The sequence below is a fragment of the Apium graveolens genome, chromosome 6 (genome assembly GCF_009905375.1).
Source record: "Apium graveolens cultivar Ventura chromosome 6, ASM990537v1, whole genome shotgun sequence".
NCBI lineage: Eukaryota > Viridiplantae > Streptophyta > Magnoliopsida > Apiales > Apiaceae > Apium > Apium graveolens.
Genome location: NC_133652.1, coordinates 150744221 through 150766528, shown reverse-complemented (window position 1 = coordinate 150766528; position 22308 = coordinate 150744221).

The following is a 22308-nucleotide window of genomic DNA, read 5'->3' as shown; positions in this document are numbered from 1 at the left end:
GTTGGTTAAGTTGGGGGTGTGACAGGTTTTGGTATCAGAGCTACGGTTTAGAGTCCCTGGACAGCCCAAATAGGATTATAGGATATATGTATAGGTTATAGATAATATGCGAGAGAGTAGGTTAAGTAAATTTATTATTAATACTCCTCTTATTGGTTTGTCAGCAAAGGGCGCATTGCTCGACACCCTCTGGGTCGGACGACACTATTGCTTTCTCTGTGTGTGCTGAGTTGAGGCGCGAGTTTGACATGCTTTAGGGCAAGTACGACCGACTGATAGACCGACTGAAGAACGTATACCCTGACAGCCGAAACTATGAAGGGAAGCCCAAGGAGCAGATGACTGCGAGACTTGAGACCTTGGTTCAGTACGTCAACACTAAGCTTGAGGAGATGCCAGCGCACCGGGACCGCACCAGCCAGTATGTCATCCAGATGGTGGCAGATGAGCACCAGAGCATTTTCAAGACGCTTCGAGAGGAGAAGACTACCAAGCCTCGTTCTGATGGAGTAGAGCCTTAGTTCTTTCCATTATTTACCTTTTCATGTTGTTGTACTATCAGACTTCGTAGAATTCCCAGTTGTTTCCTTTAAATAAGCTTGTTGTTCCTAGAATCAGACTTTGTCCTAATCCTGATGTATTGTGACCTTTATATTTCAATAATTATGCACTATCGTTCCATTTGCTCTCAACTATTATTTTACGTTTCTATATGCATCGCCATATCTGCTTAATTTGAAACTTGACCTCATATGTAAATAAGAATGCCATGCGATACCCTCGAATTATTTCATCATTCATATCTGTTTTGACATAACTCTTATTTCAGGATCATGCTTCCTAAAAAGAAGAACCCAACAACCACATCTACCACAAACCCAAATATTCTTCGACTACTGGAAACTTTGCAACAGCAAACCAATGCTATAGCTCAACAACAACTAACTCTTCAACAACGAATTAAAAACCAAGATAATCATGAACCACACCAACCACCCGAACCATCAGTACCACCTCGATAAGTTGTCATTTTCAAGGCTTTTCAGAATGTGAATCCACCTGCATTTCATGATACCACTGATCCAATAATAGCTAACACATGGATTAAGGAAATGGAAAGGGCTTTTGAGTTGGTACAGTTAGGAGACGATCAGAAGACGCCATATGCTACTTACTTCTTGAAGGGCGAAGTCATCTATTGGTGGGAATCAGTAAAACTATGGAAGCAACTCAACAGGTTTCTTGGGAGAGATTTAAGAAGTTATTTCTGGAAAAGTATTACCCTAAGTACATGCAAAATTAGATGGAGCTTAAATTTCTTGAGTTGAAGCAAGGGAACATGACTGTACTGGAGTATGAGAAGAAGTTCACTGAGTTGTCAGGGTTTGTGACAAAGTATACCAGCACTGAGGAAGAAAAAGCGAAGAAATTTCAGCAAGGATTGGAGCCTTGGATCAGAGATAGAGTGGCTATGTTTGAGCTTGATACTTATGTGGGAGTAGTACAGAAAGCTGCTCTGATTGAGAATAATGGGATGCAGTCAAGGAAAGAAAGGGATAACAAGAAGAGAAAGGTTCCATTTTATGGAGAAAAGTCTGAATCCGGAAATTTACAAGATCTGAATGTAAAGAGGATTGGATTCCATAAGGGCGGAAATTTTCAAAGAAAGGGAATTTAGGCAAAAGGCAAGAATCGAAGGGGAACAACCAGGCAAGCCAAGGACAGGTTGGAGAAAACAGGTTCCAGAGAGCGGAATGCAAGCACTGTGGAAGAAGGCACCCCGGAGTGTTCAATAAACTGAGCATGACATGCTATAGGTGTAACCAGAAGGGACATTTGGCAAATGAGTGCAAGATGCCGAAGCCAGGAGATACATGTTATAAATGTGGAAAGACTGGACACATGGCTAGGGAGTGCAAGGCAACCAGACCAGTCAAAGCTCTAATGAATGTGGCAAGTACCATTGCAAGTGTGCCAGCCGAGGTATTGGCATTACCTCCACCACCTACAACAACCCCGCAAGCAACAGCAAGGACATTTGATTTGAAGATAAAGGATGTTGTTCAGAATTCTGAGGTGATAGCAGGTACACTTTTACTCAATAATGTCAAAGCTAAAGTATTGATTGATTCGGGAGCAACAAGATCTTTCATATCAGAAACTTTTGTTGATAAACTTCAATGTGATAAAATGGTTATGAGTGAGGTAGTAAATGTGGTAATTACGAACCAAGAGAAGATTCCTGTGAATCAATTCTGTCCGAAGTGTGAGATTGATATTTCGGGGCATAAGTTTTCAGCCGACTTGATACTCTTCAAGTTGGGAGAGTTCGATATAATTTTAGGAATGGATTGGTTAGGGAAGAATAACGCCCAGATTAATTGTAAGACCAAGAAAGTGTATTTAAAGACGAAAAGTGGAGAGAAGGTAGTATTTAAGGGGCAGAGGAAGGAACAACGATTTCTTACAATCGTTCAGGCTAAGAAGCTACTTAGAAAAGGATGTGAGTCGTTCTTAGCGTATGTAGTAGATTCAGAAAAAGGCAGTCCCAGCATAGAAGATATCCCTGTAGTTAACAAGTTCCCTGATGTGTTTCCAGACGAACTACCAGGCTTACCACCAGATCGACAAATCGAGTTTGAGATCAACCTTGCTCCAGGCATGGAACCAGTTTCAAAGGCCCCATATAGGATGGCACCAGCAGAAATGAAAGAGTTGGCGAGCCAACTACAAGAATTGTTGGATAAAGAAGTGATACAGCCAAGTACGTCGCCATGGGGAGCACCTGTTCTGTTTGTAAAGAACAAAGATGGGAGTATGCGGCTATACATAGATTATCGGGAGTTGAATAAGGTAACGATTAAGAACCGCTACCCGCTACAAAGAATAGATGACCTATTTGATCAGCTGAAGGGAGCAAAGTGCTTTTCAAATATTGACTTGAGATCAGGATACCATCAATTAAAGATCAAGGAAGAAGATATTCCCAAGACAGCATTCAGGACCAGATATGGGCATTATGAATTCCTAGTAATGCCGTTTGGATTGACCAACACCCCGGCCGCATTATGGATCTGATGTATCGGGTATTTAAGAAGTATTTGGACAAGTTTGTAGTGGTATTCATTGATGACATCCTTATTTATTCTAAGTAGGAAGAAGAACATAAGCAACACCTCTGGAAAGCATTGGAGATACTTCGTCAAGAGAAGTTGTATGCCAAGATTTCCAAATGTGAGTTTTGGTTAAAGGAAGTTCAATTCTTGGGACACGTCATTGGAGATGAAGGAGTCAAAGTAGATACGACAAAGATTGAGGCGATTATGAGTTGGGAGAGGCCAAAGACACCTACGGAAGTGCGAAGTTTTCTAGGATTGGCAGGGTATTATAGAAGTTCGTCAAGGATTTTTCAAAGATCGCCACGCCATTGACCAAGTTAACCAGGATGAATCAGAAATTCGAATGGAGTGCAGAATGTGAGGATAGCTTTCAAGAGTTGAAACAGAGATTGGTAACAGCTCCAGTGTTAGTACTACCAGATGACCAAGGGAACTTTGTGATATTCAGTGACGCTTCACATAAAGGATTGGGCTGTGTGTTAATGCAACACAGTAAGGTGATCGCGTATGCGTCAAGACAGTTGAAACCGCATGAGTTGAAGTACCCGACGCATGACTTGGAGCTAGCCGCCATAGTGTTCACACTTAAGATTTGGAGACATTACCTCTACGGAGAGAAGTGTGAAATCTATACGAATCACAAGAGTTTAAAGTACATTTTCATTCAGAAGGAGCTCAATATGAGGCAGAGGAGATGGTTGGAATTGATCAAGGACTACGATTGCTCGATAAATTACCATCCGGGAAAGGCGAATGTTGTGGTCGATGCACTAAGCAGAAAGGAGAGATTAAATATGATGGCAACACCAAAGGAATTGTCTGAAGAGATTAAGAAATTTGGATTAGAACTGTGTAATTATGGAGTAGTTGAAGAAGTTCGTCGTGCAATGACTTTTCAGCCAACACTAGTGGAAAAGATAAAGAAATGTCAAGAAGAGGTAATGGAGAAAGGGAAGAATCAGCTAACTGGAGAGGAGATTAGTACTCAAAAGGATGAGCAAGGGATACTAAGGTTTTCTTCAAGAATTTGGATTCCTCATGTACTTGAATTAAAGAATGAGATCCTGCAAGAAGCCCACAATTCAAGATTTTCAATCCACCCGGGAAGCACCAAGATGTATCGGGACTTAAAGCAGAATTTTTGGTGGCCAAATATGAAGCGAGACGTGGCGGAATGGGTTGCGAAGTGTTATACTTGTCAGAAAGTGAAGGCAGAACATCAACGACCAAGCGGATTAATTCAGCCCTTAAAGATTCCAGAATGGAAATGGGAAAATATTGCTATGCACTTTATAGTGGGACTACCGCGAACGAAATCCGGACATGACGCTATATGGGTTATAGTTGATCATCTTACGAAGTCAGCGCATTTCCTTCCAATTAATGAGAAGTCGTCATTGGACAAATTGGTTCATCTGTACGTGCGTGAAATCGTACTAAGGCATGGAGTACCCGTATCGATAGTTTCAGACAGAGATCCCCGATTTAACTCGAGATTCTGGAAGCAATTTCAAGAAAGTCTTGGCACGAAGTTGAACATGAGTACGGCGTACCACCCGCAGACTGATGGTCAGAGCGAAAGGACAATTCAAAAAATCGAAGACATATTGCGCAGTTATGCAATCGATTTTGCAGGAAGTTGGGACGACCACTTGCCATTGATTGAATTCTCTTACAACAATAACTATCACTCCAGTATTGGCATGCCACCATACGAAGCTTTGTACGGGCGAAAATGTAGATCACCGACAAGTTGGGATAAAGTAGGAGAAGGAAGGATTCTCGGCTCGGAATTGGTACAACAGTTGCATGACACAGTCAAGTTAATTCAGAGAAGGTTACTTGCTGCTCAAGATAGACAGAGGAAGTATGCGGACCCAGCACGTAAGGATGTTCGATTCCAAGTAGGTGAAGCCGTTTTGTTGAAGGTGTCACCAAGAAAAGGGTTATCTAGATTTGGAAAGAAAGGGAAGTTAGCACCTAGATATATAGGTCCTTTTGAAATTTTGAGTCAAGTGGGGAAGGTAGCCTACGAGTTAGCCTTACCACCTCAGTATCAGCATGTGCATAATGTGTTCCATGTGTCATTGCTTAAGAAGTACAATCCTGACGCCAGCCATGTGATAGAATATAAACCTATAGAAATTCAGGCAGACCTGTCATTTATGGAGCAACCTGTCAAAATACTCGACTGGCAAGTAAAGAGTCTTAGGAACAAGTCAGTAAAGTTAGTAAAAGTACTTTGGAGGAACCCTAAGGTCGAAGAATGGACTTGGGAGTTAGAGTCTGATATGCGTTCCCGGTATCCTCATCTGTTCTCTTAGATTCTGGGGACAGAATTCTTTAAGGGGAGAGGATGTTATGACCGGAATTTTTGTGTAATATTATTTGTGGTTTTGGTATAATATTAAAGCCGAAAGTAAATATGTTCAATGATTGTACGTTTGTGTTAGTGAGAATTTCTGCATTATAAAATTTTTATGTGTAGTACATGATTTTTCAAAGCAAAAGTTTATTTATTTCCTTTATTTTTGATTTATAAGGAATATTCTAAGCCTTGGAGAAATTTTCTTTTAAAATATATTTTGTTCACAAATTTTGAAAGTGATTTTATAAAATCTCTAAAAATCCAAATTATTTTATGGTATAAATTTTATAATTTTTGAACTTTTATTTTATTATATAAAAATAAATCTTTGAAAATTTGTTGCTTAATAATTATTAAATTACATGATTACCCTTGCATGCAAACTCCCTTCTATTCAACCAAGGGGCAAGGAGGGCATTTCTAACCCCACTCACTTTCATTCTACTAGCCACATTACCATTTTGTCCTTGCATGCAAATCTACCTAACTATGTTGGAAAGTTATTATTGTAATTTCTCTCATCCACTCACTTATGGGCTAATAAAAACCAAGTAAACATGACAAACACTCCACTTTCACTCCACCATTTCCACACTCCTCCTTCCTCCCCCTCTCCTCTCGGCCCTCCCCCTCTCCTCTCGGGTTTTTAGCCGAAAACCTACCCCCTCCCCTTTTCTTCATTCCTCATTCAAGCTCCCGCCTTCCATACAAGTAAATATTACTTCCTATATCATGATCATATATAATTCAAAGAGTTTTGAATAAAAAGTTTAAGTTTTAAGTTTGCATGTCAAAGTTTTAGTTGGAACTCAAAGTATAATCTTGATTCTTATGGATTTAAGGTTGTCTTTGAGGGGACTACAAGGAATGGTGAAATGCCAAGTCTTGAGAAAGAGACTCTTGATGTTGAATGGCCATTTCCCTTCTATTTCATTCGGCCATGACCTTGAGGGAGCCGAATGAATGGTTCTTGAGATTATTCTTATTGCCTTGATTCATTTCTATGTGTTTTGGTGGTGATAACATAAATTTTGTATCAAAAAATTGATAAAACCCTTTGCATGCTAAGTGATCATCTAGATATAGCTTATGCTAGGATTGCATGTTGATTTCATGGTTGAATATATTTAGAAAATATGTTGTTTTGGTTTGTAAGATTCGAAGTCATGCATGCATGTGGATTTCTCTTGGAATGTTGGAAGATTTTGATCATTTGGGAAGATTTTATTAGTAAGCTTTAATTTTAGTAGGGATAAGGTATTAATCTTGATTAGTGCTCCTTGATATGTGGTAATAATTCGTATATATATTTTATAAAAATACATAACTTGTTATTTTCAAAAACTTGATGATTTGTAAATTGTGTAATGTGATTTCCTTTGTTTTGCTATGTTGCACCTAAGGTAAGGATGATCTCCACCAAGATTATTTTGAGTGTAAGGGAGTTAGTTCAGTAGATCACCATAGTTAATTCATGGTTTGGGTATTTGGGTTGTTGGTGGTTGAGTTTGTCAAGTAAAAACCTTGTAGAAAGGAGAGTCTTAGTTTCTACAGAAAACCAGTTTAGTACCCTGAGGTTTAGAGTGAGTTTTGACCATGTCATTGATGGGAACTTTGAGGCCCAAGCCACTATAAGCTAGAATTAAGAGTATATAAAAGGTTTTAGGTGTTGGTTGGAGGTTTGCAAGTCGTTTGGTTAGGTGCACAAGTGGAATCATAAAATCTGTCCAGCAGGGGACAGTTTTGTTGCAACTTAGAAATAGGAAGTTTTGACCATGTCATGGGTAGGCCCTCATTAGGCCCTGTTGGGACTTAGTTAGAGGGAGTGTCAGAGAAGTTTTTCCAGCCATAGTTCATAAAATATGAGTTAGAACCATGTGTCACAAGTTAGTTCAAGTCAGGGCATTTTCTGCCCAGAAAAACAAGGGAACCATGGACTTTAAGCTTAGGCCCAAGGAGGCCCAAGCTAGGCCCTTGAGCCACATCAAGTTTGGGAGATGCCTTATGGTCAGAAGAGTCTAGTGTAAAAGTTTTGGAGGTGAACTTGTATTTTAAGGGTGTCTAATGCACTCAAGAAACCATAGATGTCATTCTGAAATTTACTCCAGTGAGCCTTTTCACTTATCACATAGTTTTAGAACACTTAGGAGTGAGATCTAGGTTGACCACTATGGTTGTAAGATAGTATAAAGCCAGTAGAGCAAAAGGCCCAAGTGAGGGTCAATAGGTTTTGGATAGTTTAGTAAAGGCACATCGAGTTAGGAAGCCAAAATTTGGAGACTTTGTCTAGTATAACGACCAAGTGACTTAAGTTGTGAGTCGAGATCATCCAAGCCTAATGTTGCATTATGGTGTATGTGATATTATTTGGTATTAAAATATGATATGTGAGTATATGTGGCTATGTGTACGATTATATTTATAAGGTGAATATAAATTGCGTGCATATAGGCATAAGTGCTATTTGTGTTGTAAATAGGTTAAGTTGGTGAGAATATATTATAATGAGGATTATTATTATTTATGTAGGATCTCGAGACGAGGGTAAACTTGCCATAAAGGTCGAGTGAAGCTTCTAGTTGCTCCTACCAGCCAGACCAGACCAGCCTTTCTCAAGGCAAGTAATTCAACCTGTCTTTCGTATTCACTACAAATAGTTCATATATATTGATGCGATTATCCTGAGTCATTTTGATATACTTGAACCAAGCGTATCCTAAGTTTATCTTTGAATTATATAGAAATGCCATGAACCCTCAAGTATGTATTGCAAGTAGATCAAAAGTCTTATCATGATAGTATATCAAAGTAATTGGAATGCCATGATAAAATAAAGAGTTGTTATAATACTTGATTGATCCTCTTGATTAACATGCTAATGATTCCTAAAGTATTGATATCTCACCCTGATGCTTGAACCCCTATAGAACTTTACCTTGATACCTAAAAGCCAGATATTCATCAAAGTTGTCCATAATTGATTGATACCCCTCTTTATTACCCTAAAGTTTGACAATCCTGATATACCTTGAGCGAAAGATCATTTCTTCGTACCTTAACATCCTTAGTATTCATGAAGCTTATCTTCTTGATATTCTAGCACTTGTACCTTGTTGAAAACCATTGCTTTAAGCCTAGTTTGTCATTTACTCTTCCATAATATCCAATAGCCTTGCTAAATTCCTTGTCCAATTTTTTTTGTATATGGAAACCTTTCAGTTACCCTAATAGAGTAAGGTCTAGTGGATCATGGCCCTGAGATTTAATATCGTATTTCCAGTGTTTCAAGTTGATCTATAATCCCTTGATAAAAATGTTTACAGTTTAAAGAGATTTTGTTATAAATCAGCATCAGTTTTTGAAATGATTAAAATGTGGATTTTAATTCCCAAAGGGGGATAAATGTTTTCTTTGAATAGTGGATCTGGACTGAGACGCGAGTCCTTTCCACACTTATATTGTAGGCTTAAAAGTTGCCTAGAAATCCCATTAATATTTTAGAACCCAGCGAGGTTCGGGATTACTTCGCGGCTGATCACCGGCTGTAATCCGTAGCGTCATAAAATGATTTTGATTAAGATATGATTTTGAAAATGTTTTGATACAAGCAAATGATGCCATCACCCAAAGTTTTATCTCTTGTTGTTATTGGTTATGTCTTCACATTGTCAATCTTTAATATATATCTCGATTTATGTTTTATATTGTATTGTCTAGCACTTGTTGAGCATTTGGCTCACTCCTTGCTTTACCCTGATATTTCAGCTAGCAGCTATGGTTAAATTCAAGCAGACAGCACGTAACACCTGTGACGCTGATGTGTATGTTCGAGCTCAGGTAGAATAAGAGATAGTTTTGTGTGAGGACTCGATATTAAAATCAGTTGTAATAGATGGTAGTGTTGGGCTGTTCCAAACCCTAAACTGTAAGATCTTGGATTTGGTTATGTTTACTTTCTTTTAAATATTGTAATAGTTATATTTATTTTGTTGGTTAAGTTGGGGGTGTGACACAGAGATGCATGCTAATACATACCAATTCCCCCTTTCTGTAAAACTCACCCATATTGGTAAAAATAAAAGATATCTGAACTTCTTTTAGATCCAGTTCTACATCGATTTACATTCAATGATCAATCTAACATCATGTTAGATATATTTGATAATGTCATGTCTAATATGATTTGTGTTTAGTTTTCAGATCTTACTTAAACAGGAAAAATCAGTACCTAACTGAAATCAGCACTTATACTGAAGTCGGAACTTAAATGATCAGTACTTAAAGTTCAGGAGATATTTATCAGGAGATAATATCAGGACTTAAAGGAAACTTTCAGATAAGGAAGGCGGCTGATTGAAAGGAAAGAAGATCAAGACAAACGTAAGAAGAGATATGCATGAAGAAGGAATTGTATCAAGAATGGGATACTTGGAAGAAAAGATATCTGATTGATATATTTTAGGAAGCAGAATTATATTCCATATCAATTAGCGATTATCTTGTAACTGTGTAGTATATAAACACAGACATAGGATTTACACTATAAGTGTTATCATTATCGAGAATATTATTAATTGTAACCCTAGCAGCTCTCGTGATATTTGTTCATCACTGAGAGAGAACAGTTCCATATTGTAACAGAGTTTATTGCATTGAATAAAGTCTGTTTTCTGTTACTTGTGTTATTTGAATTCGATTTGATTGTGCTATACACTGTATTCAACCCCCTTCTACAGTGTGTGTGACCTAACAAGTGGTATCAGAGCCTATATGTTAACACACAAACAATTTGAGATCCAAAAACAATCATGTCTGAAGCAGAAACTCCAACCAAGCCCACCAAAACTGAAGAACCACCAAAGACTCAAATCCATAGTCGATATGAGGCTATTAGAGTTCCCATACTGAAGCCATCTGAATATCCCATATGGAAGGTGAGGATGCCTATGTTTCTGGAAGCTACTGATCCAGAATATCTTGACAGAATCCATGAAGGACCTCACAAGCCAACAAAACTCGCTGTTGTAGTTGCAGGTGATGCAGCAAAATCTGTATCAAAGGAGAAGAGTGATTACACTGTTGAAGATATCGCATCAATTGCTAAGGATGCTAAGGTACGACACTTGCTGCATAGTGTCATTGATAATGTAATGTCAAACAGGGTAATTAACTGCAAGACTGCAAAGGAGATATGGGATGCCTTGGAGACAAGGTGCGAGGGAACTGATTCGATTAAGAAGAACATGAAGACAATACTCACTCAAGAGTATGAACACTTTGACTCAAAGCCTAATGAGTCATTGACTGATCTATATGACAGACTTATCAAACTCTTGAATGATTTGTCAGTAGTTAATAAGGAGTATGATATTGAAGATTCAAACCTTAAATTCCTGTTAGCTCTTCCTGAAAGTTGGGATTTGAAGGCAACAATTATAAGAGACAACTATAATCTTGATGAAACAACTCTTGATGAAATTTATGGGATGCTCAAGACTCATGAACTTGAGATGGAACAAAGAAGCAAGAGGAAAGGAGGAAAGTCAAGGACAGTTGCTCTTAAGGCTGAAGAAGAATCCCCCAAGATAGCTACCTCAAGGAAAGGCAAGGGAAAAGTGCTCATCACAAGTCTGATACTGAGTCATCAAGTTCTAATAGTGATGATGACTCAGAAACTGAAAGCTTGCCTGAGATGGATGCTGATGAAGAGATGATGAAGCTGTGTGCTCTTATGGTGAAAGGAATCACAAGGATTGCATACAGGAAGTTTAGAAAGGGAAAGAGGTTTTCCAGGAAAGGTGCAAGTTCTGATAAGAAGAATTTCAGAAAATCTGAAGGCAAAGGAGGGAAGTCTGACAGAGGAGATTACACAAATGTCAAATGCTACAACTGTGGTGAGAAAGGCCACATATCTCCTGATTGCAAGAAAGTGAAGAGTGACAAAGGCAAGGCTCTTGTCACAAAGAAGAAAAACTGGACAGACACTTCAGATTCTGAAAGTCAGGAGAACTATGCCTTGATGGCAAATGCTGATATGGCAAATGCTGATAGCAGTCCTGAAGCTGCTGAGTTAAAGGTACCTCAAACTACTTATGCCTTTCATACTGATGATATTAATGAGTTGAGAAGATATCTTAAAACCATGTTCATTAGTTATAGAGATCAAACTTTAACATGTGAAAGATTAACTTCTGAAAATCTTGCTTGTAAAAAGAGGAATGGTTATTTAGAAAAAGAGTTAGTCATGTTCCATCAAACTCAGAAAGATAGAGATGAAGCTTTCTATGTTAGGGATGAAGTACTTAAAATGAATGAATCTCTAAAAACTGAGTTAGAAAAGGAAAGAGAGATTATCAGGAGTTGGACTAACTCTGGAAGAACAACTCAGAATTTGTTAAGTAGTGAAAACTGGAAAGAGGGCTTAGGTTATGGAGATGATAAGAATGATAAAGGAACTGTAGAAATTAAGCCTATAGTTGTTAAACAAAAGCCAAAGTTAAAACATGTTAAGTTTGTTGTTGTAAAGTCTAATACTGAGAAATCAGAAGTTGAAGAGGAATTAACTTCTGACAAACTAAAACAGGAAAAGACAACTGAAGTTAACGTAGGCTTAATGACAAAGAAGCAGCTTAAGCATAAGCTGAAAGATGTAAAGAATATAAACAAGGTAAAGTCACCAAGGAAAAATAGGAATGGAAAGGAAGGTGTGAATAAAAGCAATGATTATAAGCCTGTTCCTAATGCTCCTAGAAAAACATGTCATAACTGTGGAAGTTCTAACCATCTGGCTTCTTTTTACAGGAAGAATAAGAACATAAAATCCTTACCTTCAAAGTCAGGAGTTAAGAGTCAGTCTGTTAGATATAGGCCACAAAATCCTTGTTTTCATTGTGGTAGTTTATGGCATTCCATTTATACTTGTAAGGAATATCATAGTTTGTACTATGATTATTATCAAATAAAACCTTCTTTAAAGAAAGTTAGCATTGTTTCTTCTAGTGTAAGTTCTGATACAAAGTCTGATAGTATAAATACAAATAAGAAAAATGTTAACATAAACTCTGATGCTAAATCCGCTGCAAATGTTAACAAACTTAATAAGGCCACAGGATCCAAGCAAGTCTGGGTCCTTAAAACTAATCATTAGTGGTCTTTGTGATTGCAGGGCAATAGGAAAAACATCCTAGTTCTGGACAGTGGATGTTCAGGACATATGACTGGAAATAAAGCCCTGCTATCAGACATTGTGAAGAAGGCTGGCCCAAGTGTTTCTTATGGAGATGGTAATATTGGAAAAACATTGGGATATGGCAATATCAATCTTGGGAATGTCATCATTAAGGAAGTAGCTCTGGTCTCAGGACTTAAACACAATCTGCTGAGTGTTAGTCAAATCTGTGACAGAGGTTATCATGGGAATTTCTTTGAAGAACACTGTGAAATTGTAAGCAAATCTACAGGCAAAGTTGTTTTGAAAGGATACAGGCATGGTAACATTTATGAAGCCAAGCTTTCAACAAGTACTGGTGGTTCTCTAATCTGTCTGATGAGTAGAGCATCAATTAAAGAAAGCTGGAACTTGTAATAACCCCAATTTTTGGAATTTTTGAAACCCTTATGAATATTGTTTTGCTGATTATGCTGAATAAGAAAACTTTCCATGCCACACTATGTAGGGGTTCTTCTTTTGTTATTCTGAGATCTTATTAGTACTTTATATGGGATATAAGTGTATGTAAAGATCGTCATAATCCAAATTCGAACACTTTGATTTTTTCCCGAAAATCCACCAGATACCGAAAGAATTGAGTATAAGGGAACATGATAAAAAGGATTTAAATTCAAGGATTATAAGAGAGGATCATTAAAGGAATATAATGTATTAAAAAAGGTTAAGGAAACCTAAGTAATAAGATCCCGGCTTTGATCCCTCAAACGATAAACGAAAATGAAAGTTAAGCGAACCGCATAACAGATCAGCGGTCATTGGCCAAGTAATTAGAAGCTAATCAAAGAGGTTAGTGAGGACGATGTCATCAAACCAATAAGAAGAGGACAAGTGTGGGAGGATGACATAACAAGGTGACATAAGCATGACAAAAAGGAAGTGTGTTATTGGTTGATTCTTGGCCATACAAAAGTTACCATGGTTAAAAGGTAATTAAGCAAAACAAAACAAAACAACCAAGCAAAACAAATCACAAATCACAAAACACAAAGTTGACTTCATTATCCAACAAGAAGCTCTCGGCTTTTTTTCATTTTCAAGGAGAAAAAAATCAAAATCCAAGATCCAAGCATTATTAAATCATGAGGTAATTATCCAAGGTTCCTTATACATAGATATAGCTATCCCATGAATCTAAGCTTCAATTTCATTCACAATCTCTTCCTAAAAATCATGGAAGAAGAGGGTGAATAGTGTTTTTCAAGAACTTAAATTTTTGTTCTTGAGTTTTTGTTTAGATTAAGCTTGGATAAGGACTTTCAAGGGTGATTCCAAGCTAGTTAATTGATTCTCCACTCTCCAAGGAAGGTATAACCCCTCCAAACCCTAACTTTACTTTGAATATTAGGTTTAGTTTTGTTGTTATGATTCATGAGAAGCATAATTCTTGTAGACTTAGAGTGTGGTTGGTTTTGTAATGAGTTGGAGTTGTAAATCTTGGATTATTGATTAATGAACTTAAGTATAGTTTTAATTCATGTTTGAGAATAATATAAATTGGAGTACTTGAGGTGTTGGGGCTGTTGTAGTATGTTATGGATGGATTTTGGTTGTATGAATGAATTGTGGTTGATTGGTGGTTGGTTTGGAGTAGAATAAAAATTGGTAATCGCGTAAACATAGCCGTCGTAATGTCCGATTTACTTTAGACTGTTTTTGTTCTTAACATCAGGACCCGAGAACTCACTGTTAGGTTTTGACCATTGCCGTGATTAGATAGTTCATTTTACGAGCTTCGTTTTGATATGTGGTTCGTTTGAATCCGATATACGATTTAGGAGAAACGACCATTTCAAGTAACGACATTTCGCGAACGAACCATTACCCCTCGCCTTACTTTTAAACATAGGTTAAAGACCTTAAAGGACTAATTAGAGTATGAAACATTTATGTGAAGTGTATCATGCAGTTGGTAAGGCACTCGCGAAAGAATCGCCTTAAAACCATTAATAGTTAATTTATTAAAAATAGTGGAGCCGAGGGTACTCGAGCGACTTAAGTGAATCGTTAAGCGCAAAAGCGAACGTTAGGGTTCAATTGGTTAAAGTCTAGTTTCTTAAGCGACCGGGGTTTAATTCCGACTTATGTTGTTGTTCATAGGTTATCGGACCCACTCTAAGCTTAAGTCTACCCCGGAACACTCAGGCAAGTTTTCTACCCGTTATACTGTTGTGGTGATGTATATATGTATATGCATTATCTTGTGATAGATGCATGTTGGTTAATTAGCAAATTTTGCGATATATTGAAGCATGCTGAGATGGTATATATATGCATGTCTATTTCGTAATCTAGTTATCTATCTGTTGATTTCAATGCTTATAAGTTGCATAATACCTATGCTAGAGATAAGCAGTAGTTGCGTATACCCTTAGGATAAGGGGACCCAAAGATGAACATTTTCTAAAACCGGGAGTCGATGTTCCCGAGTATATTATATATATATATATATATATATATTGATATAGTTCAAAACTATTAATCGAATAAGATTTATTCGATAGCTTTATTTATTTAATGAATATTACTTTGAATATTCATTCGAGGACTTATGACTCTGTTTATTCTATTTAATGAATATTATTTTGAATATTCATTCGAAGGCTTATGACTCCGTTTATTTTATTAATGAATATTATTTTGAATATTCATTCGAGGACTTATGACTCCGATTATTTACTAATTAATATTCTTTATTTTATTAAATAATAATGTGTCGATAATCAAACTCACTTTTGATTACTCAAATAAAGATATTACTTTCGTATAATTATATTTTGGTTATTTAATATTCATTTCAAGTATAAGTTTTACAACTTCTACTTCAATTATTTTTATAAAGATTATTCTTTATGGGAATATTATTTAAATAATAATATTCAGATATTTTCTAATATATCGGGACTGATTTATTTCATTAAATCAGCATTACTCCAAACATTCTTAAAAATGTTTTCGAGTCTTCAAAATGATTTTAAAAGTTAGAGCGGATCCCAAAACTCATTTTTTATAGTTAAGATCTTCCTTTCGAAGGGGATTTAAATACTCGCTCAAAACTTGAGGGATCCGGCTCAGTGGTGTATTTTACATTTGCAACGAGGTTGCTGTGTTGATAAATGAATTGATTACTTACCCAACGTTCGGGAAGTAAGTCCATCTATTGAGTCGGCATAAGCAACATGGGCTCAGTGGGCGTCCATGAAAGTGTAAGTGGCTCAGTGGGAGTCCATCAAATGCGTAAGTGGTGAGTGGCAGTCCAGCATAAGGTCCTATTGTGGCCAGGGTGATGACCAATGGGGAATTCGTCCATCTACTAGTAGAAAAGGTTACTTATTGGTATCTTTGCCTGATCAGCAAGATATCAGGTTTATGCCAAGGTTTTCTCCTTTCCAAATTCATTGGATATTACAACTCTGTTTATAATTTTTATAACTAAGGTTTTCAAGGAGTGTATGAAAATGTATATATATATAGGTGTATAAATATATCGGGACTTAATGAAGTATCTCGTAACTTCATTATTTATAATGATATTTCAAGGATTGAATCTATTCAAGTCTTATCTTGTAGTCTCATCTGGGTGATGAACTTTTAAAACTGATTATAACTTGAACGGTGGTAGTTCAAGTAGTATTCGGATATAAGTATATTGGAGTATCTTGTAACTTCATCTTTTAAACTTATATCTAGTAAATGATTATCTTGTGCATGTCAAAGATTTTCGGAAAAACGTTGAGACAAGGTTAGATATATGAGATCACCTTGCAACAATATTTTATACAGTTATAAACTGGAACTCTGTGTATATTATACATGTCAGAGGATTTCAAAGACTGTGAAAAGTATATATGTATATATATACTGAATATTTTGCGACTTGGTCGCGTTAAGATATCAGCTTGGTTCATTTCTTCTTAACCAAGACTTTCATGTGTACTATGAGAATGCTCATATATTGTTAGTTATTATACATATTATTTTGGTGGGCTTGTTGCTCACCCTTGCTTTATTCTTTCATCACACAACATCAGATAGACAAGATGAACATGACCAAGCTCCCAATTCGCGAGTGGATAGGAAACGTTCCGCAGTTTCCTATAGGCATTGATGTCACTGTAGCTGAGGTAGGAACTACCAATAGGCTAGGCTTTCAACTCTTGATGTACCAAACTTATGTATCTTTATGAATTGTAATAATGGCAAAGAAATGTAAATTTATTCAGAAACCCTTTTAAGGTGTAATGGCATATAATTGGGGAATAAAATGACTCGTGTTATTTTTGGATATTCATCTCTGAGACTATAACTTGTGGTGTGTGTGTTTATTGTGGGGTCACAGTACAGAGTAGTTGATTGTTTATTAAGATTGGGTGTTATTAAGGGAAATGGAACTCGTGACAACCCGGATCCCCGACCCCGGATTTGGGGGTGTTACAGAAATGGTATGAGAGCCAAGTGTTATAAACCTCAGAGATGATATGACGTTAAAATAATAAGTTCACTAAGATAATAAGAACTCTTGCCAAGTTCATAGTCGGACTACCTAACGTAGTATTGACAGTTAAAACCCTTATGGGAACCCTTATAAATATCGTGATAGAAGCGTAGTTCGTTATCGTATATGGTAGCGGGACTCCGAACCCTGAGGTTAAGGAGCAACAATGTTGTTAGGTCCCAATGTGTTTGTAGAAGGGGGGGTTGAACATAAACAGTACCGAATAATCGAATAAAATGTGGAATAAAAAATGAAACAAATTCAAGTTAAATAAGAATATTATTAAACTTGAAAGGTGTTACAACAACTATATCGATTACAAGGAATTAATCTCAAATTAATTATCACAAATCTAGAATAAATTCGACATGAACTTTTTCTATTTTTGCAATAAAAAGATTCAAATGCTAAACACAATTTGAGATTAAGTTCTAGGGATTTTGATCCGCTAGATAGTTACACAAGAACAAGATAAAGGTTTCTAGTGATTTGGATTTAACTTTACAAACTAGAAATGGATGATCTTGAATTAGCAGAGAAAATGAAATATTGCTTCTGCTTCTTTTCTTTTTGCTGTGTTCTTAACTTCTGTTTGTTGGATAATTTGTTGAATGGCTGCTTCTGTCTTTTTAATCAATCAACATAATGGAATGAACTGGAATGACAATCCCATAGCTGGCAAGACTTTCGGTAGGACAATGGATTGAACTAGCAAGACAATCTGATTGAACTACAATGACTTTCGGTATGAAAATCAGTTGAACTAGCAAGACTATCTCCTTCCCAGTAGAACTTTCGGTAGGACAATTGAAATGACTTGGCATGACAATCGGTATGACAATCCTGATTGTCATGCTAGTTCATTTTCAATTGTCTTGCTGATTTAAGACTGTTTTTAATCCAATTAAACTTCTGAAAATTCTTAATATTAATTCTGAATTAATTAATCAATTAATTCAATTAATCAATAAATTAATCTTTGCAGATATAATTTATTTTCTTAATTAAATTATATGACTTAATTAATTAATAGAGAATTAATACTAACCTTGAGCAGCAACCATTCTTCTGAATATCTTCTGAAAATTACTGAAAATTACTGAAAATTATGAATCAATTCCACCACTTCAATGTTGACACTCGATGTACTGTCTGGTTCATGAGTGACTAACTTCCGTGATGTTTCTTCATGTCTTGACTTTGATAATTGATTTTCTTCAGATTAAATCCTTGTAATTATCTGATACCCTGACGAGATCTCTGTCACTTGATTAAATCCACAATCTTGATTTATATCACTGAGGCATGATCAATTTCTTGAACTTCTTCCAGTGAATTAATTCCTCAAGTCTGTAGATGAACCTTGTTTCTGAATCCTTTGACAGATATTACTTTACGAGATCTCTTTGACGGTAGATCCACTATTTACTTATTACATTCTTATTTGAGTTGAGTTAAATCCTCGAATATACAAATAGGCTATGACATATTCCTTACAATCTCCCCCTATTTGTTTGTTAGACAATAACACACAAATACCTAGAGGGTAACTCAACTAACAAATAAGAAAAAGATATAAACAGAAATGCAAAGTAAATAGCAGAAAAGTTCTGGATAACATTTAACATTTTCCAGATTCCAAATAGATGTTCCTCTAGACTGAACATATCTTCAAGTAGTTTCATCTTCTTTTGTACAACCACATTTCCTGTTGAGAAGCACATATCTCTCTTGCTTCTCCCCCTATGAGAATCAACTAATTAAAGAAGATCACCTTCGTTTACCACCTCTCCCGTACAATAGGATCCGCAGATAAAAACCAATGGTACTCCCCTAACAGCTTCTTCCCTTACTAGAAAATCACCTTGTGTTTACCACCTCTCCCGTACAATAGGATCCGTAGTTACAAACAACAATGGTGTGGTGTAGTGTACATATGCTTCATCTTTTTCTTCCTCCCTGCTATTTCTCCCCCTTAGTTGAGGAATCCTCCAAACTATTACTTAAGCTTTTATCTCCCCCTTAAAGAAGGAATGTATGCCGTCGTCTGAAGGAGTTCTCATATTTCACTTGGTTGGAAAAGAAATAACAAGTAGTTTCTCTTTCTTCCTCACTGTGAGTGTGTGATTCTATTTTAGTGTACCTCACATGTGTTTCACTCTTCTCTCCACTCGTGTTTACACTCATTCTCACAAATGTATCACTCCTCTCATAGCTCCAACATTCAGCTGTACCTGCAAGGAAAATCACCTTAGCCATCCTTAAGGAGGTCACAGGTGGTGCAATGGGAGTTCGCAAATCCCCATCCTTGTTAAACTCGTCAGATGAATCTGAGTCATAATCTACAAGTTGCTAGTTTCCCTTTTAGGGTTCCAGATTTGAATTCTGGGAAGGCAAACAATGATCCAACGAATTTAGCATAAAGATCAAAGTTCCCTTCTAATGTCTGTGAAGACATTTCCTTGTGACTCATCAGGTAATATCTGAATCATTGTCAACAAGTTGCCAATCTGCGCCTATGTCAGATCCACTATCCGCAGCTGCATCCAGGGGATTTAAGCCTGGGCAGGTAGACACTGACCACTGACATATGGCTTTTGGATCAGTATCCTCTCCTAACACCTGTAAAGGAAATTGGTCCATTAACGAACCTTAAACAATCGAATCTGACCTTAAAATGGTAGAAACTCTTGTTTCCATCAACTCATCCTTTGTGTGTGTAACCTTTCCTTGTGCATCAAGAATTGTTTATGTTTGAGGTGGTGACACTACATCGGATACCCTGGCAGACAGGCAAATTTCAATAGACGCACCCTGTTGAGAGAATGAATCTAGTAACTGTTTTTGTGCCTTTTCAGCCATTACATCTTTTTGAGAAGATGTATGGGGGCTAGCAGTTGTCTCAGTTTAAATAATACTCATCTATGTAGGAGACAGAGCTACTGGGTTGACTACAGAACCTTCCTTATGTGGTGCACTAAGGCACTATCTCCCTCACGCTCATTCATACTATATTTAGTGGTAAGAAAGTGTTGGTTGGTTTTGTTTCTGTGTTTGTCTTTACAGTCTGGGATAGACGTTGTGGGTTTTCAACCTCATGACTGTCAATGAAAGAAAGCCATTGGAGACTGAACCTGTATCACAGAAATAGGGCAATATAGAGAGATAAAATGTACTTAAGATCTATAATGAATGAAAATTATACATTTAATCTTTTGAGAGAGATGATGTACAATAGTGATTTCAAAGGATTTTACATGAAATAAGAAATCACTAATGTAGAAAGAAGTTTGATTTACTCCTAAAACTCACTGCACATATTAAACAATATGATTGTGCCTAGTGATTAGAGAGTTATAAATATGACGATTGATTGAGCAGTACACTAGTTCATACCAACCGGAAGTGAGATTATGAAGAAGAGATTGCATAGTCCAATAGATCTACAGCTGCAAAGTCCATGAACTGTGGTGCACTGACTTCCTCTTTTGACTCACCAACCAGGAGTACACTTGTACACATCTTACTAGAGTCCAATTCCAAGTGTAATGTGCAGCAGGTGCCTGATATGTCGTAATATTCTCAAGTCTCGTCACTGGTGCTATATGTTAGATACTGCTTCCTGATAATAACCTAGCACAATATACAAATTTTCAATGATAACATTCCCAGCTTGCAAACAGCCATATCCCTCAGATAAACCTTTGCTGTTATCTCCAAAGGTAATCAGTGGGCCAACTTTCTCAATCCACATTTGATAGCAGGGCTCTATCTCCGGTCATATGTCTTGATGATCCACTATTAAGAATCCACACTACCAGTTACACCTGTTTAATGCCCTGCACTACAAATGGATTAGACCTTCTTCGGAACCCAAACTTGGTTGGGCTTGGCATACTTGTAGAATTGTCCTTTGTCAGGCAAAACAATATTTTTAACTTTAATGGTCTCAACTTTCTCACTGACTGAACATTTGACCTTGTAAACAGCCTTAACAAATTTATGTTTAAGCTTAGGCACAAATGTCTCCTTTCTATCCTTAGAAGGACTAGCAGTCTTAGACCTATCATGCTTCTTGTTATTCACATGCTGACGAGGAGTAGTCTTATCAGTAGAAACATGCTTACCATTAAAATAAGCATACATCAAATTAAAAGCACAAGACATATAATTAGCAACACCACATGCTTTATGAGAGTGATTAACAGCAGGCAATTTATTCATGGTAGACATGGCATTTTTGTTATCCAACTCATGTGTGTCTGAGTTAGTCTCAGTTGCTTTCACAATTTTGACTGGAACTTTCGACACACTTGACTTGAAAACAACCTTCTCATTAGCATGATCTTCAGCACGTATTTCTTCTTGAATAACAGAAGAGGTCGCATCAAATGGTTCAGCAATTGATGCTTTATAGAGGGGTTCATCAACACCCTTAAGCACGTGTGGTACTTCCCTCCCTTTAGCACAGACATGAGGAGGGGAGTTTATGCCTAATTCTCCAATAGCAGCATTGTAATCATAACCTATTCCAGATGTTTGATTAACAGCTTGCTTACTGTAGAACTCTTTAGCCTTCGAACAAGAATTGAAGTAGGCTCTAACCTTAGTCTCAAGACCGGTGATCTTGTCTTTGAGAATAGTTTTGAGTTGTCTATAACAGTCAACTATATTCTCTAGAAAAGATACTTGTTCTTTTAACTTGTCTTGATTAATGTACACAAGTCTTAATTCATTGACCTCTTTCTCAAGGTCTTTGATCTGTTGACTTAACAGTTCATTATCATGACGAGCACAATCTAAGGAACCTCCTAGATGATAAACTAATTCAGCATCAGTAAATTTTACCTCTTTTCTTGACGATGAAGCTTTTCCATCAATAGCCATAAGAGCAAGATTCTCATCTTCTTCATCTTCACTATCAGTATCATCCCAGCTTCTTCCCTTTGCCAGGTAAGCCCTTTCAGAGTTACTCTTCTAATTTGAATCATAAGAGTTCTTCCTTACTTGCTTTGGCTTCCTGCATTCTGTGGCAAAGTGTCCCAACTCATTGCAGTTATAGCATCTAATGGTGCTCCGATCAACCATCCCTGTTTTA